The 1,504-nt window shown below is 43.6% G+C and overlaps 1 pseudogene; it reads right to left on the bottom strand.

Annotated features, from left to right (window-relative positions):
* Window positions 1-247: 247 nt before the first annotated feature.
* On the bottom strand, window positions 248-898 carry LOC129538571 (GTP-binding nuclear protein Ran-like; annotated as a pseudogene).
* Between the last annotated feature and the right edge of the window lie 606 nt (window positions 899-1,504).

Below are 1,504 nucleotides of genomic sequence, written 5' to 3'. Positions count from 1 at the left end.
AGTTCAGTTCAGTTCAGTTCAGTTGCTCAGTCGTGTCCAACTCTCCGCGACCCCATGAATCACAGCACACCAGGCCTCCCTGTCCATCACCAACTCCCGGAGTTCACTCAAACTCATGTCCATCGAGTCGGTGATGCCATCCAGCCATCTCATGTTCTGCTTAGATATATAATAAAGTGGCAAACACACCGCACCACTGATGTCACAGGACGGTTACCTTCTGACTCTGGGCCCCAGCTTCACTTTCTCAAAAGTCACGATCTTCATCCAGGAGAGCATTTGTCTGAGCAACCTCTAAATCATCCTTGTACTGTTCTGCCAAGGCTGGATCCATGAACACCTCTGGCAGGGCAAGAGCAGGCAGGCATGGCGACAGACTCCAAGTTAGGATCTCCAGTTTTCGAGCAAGCCAGAGGAAGCACTTTTCAAAGTTGTAGTTACTTTTGGCAGAAATGTCATAGTACTGAAGATTCTTCTTTCGGTGGAAGACAATGGACTTTGCCTCAACCTTTCTATTCTTAACATCCACTTTGTTGCCACTCAACACAATCAGGATGTTCTCAAACATTCATACCAGATCTCTATGCCAGTTAGGCACATTCTTGTAACTAACTCTTGATGTTACATCAAACATTATAGTGGCACACTGAGCTTGTTTATAATAGCCATCTCTCAGTCCACCAAATTTCTCCCGACCAGCTGTATCCCGTACATTGAACTTAATCGGTCCTCTGTTGGTATGGAACAAAAGAGGATGGACCTCAACACCCATGGTGGCTACATACTTTTTCTCAAATTCACCAGTCAGATGACGTTTCATGAATGTAGTTTTTCCAGCACCACCATCACCAACCAATACAAATTTGAACTAAACTTGGGCTTCTCCTTGGGCAGCCATTGTGAAGCATCTCCACACCTGTCTGACTGAGGCCTCCTTCACTTTTTAAAACTGAAAAGTTTCATTATATTTTAATTGATGTACAGTTGCTGTGTAATACTATGTAAGTTACAGGTGTATGATATAGTGATTCACAGTTTTAAAGGTTATACTCCATCTATGGTGGTGGTGGTTTAGTTGCTAGTCATCCAACTCTTTGCCACTCCACAGGCTATAGCCCTCCCAGCTCCTCTGTCCATGGAGTTTCCCAGGCAAGAGTACTGGAGTGGGTTGTCATTTCCTTATTCAGGGGATGTTCTCAACCCACATCTCTTGCATCTCCGGCATTGGCAGGTGGATTCTTTACCACTGAGCCCATCTGGGAAACCCCATACTCCACTTATAATTATCGCAAAATATTGGCTATCTTCCCCATGTTGTGCAATACATCTTTGTAGCATTTTAAAAAATTAAATTTAACATTTTATTGGAGGATAATTGCTTTACAATGTTGTGTTAGTTTATGCTGTACAATAATGTGAATCAGCTATATGTATACATATATTCCCTCCCTCTTGAGGCTCCCTTCCACCTCCCCCATACTACCCTTCTAGGTCATCACAGAGC

This window comes from Moschus berezovskii, chromosome 2 (genome assembly GCF_049115385.1).
Source record: "Moschus berezovskii isolate FMDL1 chromosome 2, NW_MosBer_1.0, whole genome shotgun sequence".
NCBI classification, from domain to species: Eukaryota; Metazoa; Chordata; class Mammalia; order Artiodactyla; family Moschidae; genus Moschus; species Moschus berezovskii.
Note: the sequence above shows the minus strand (reverse complement) of the source record. Positions and strands in the feature narration are given on the sequence as shown.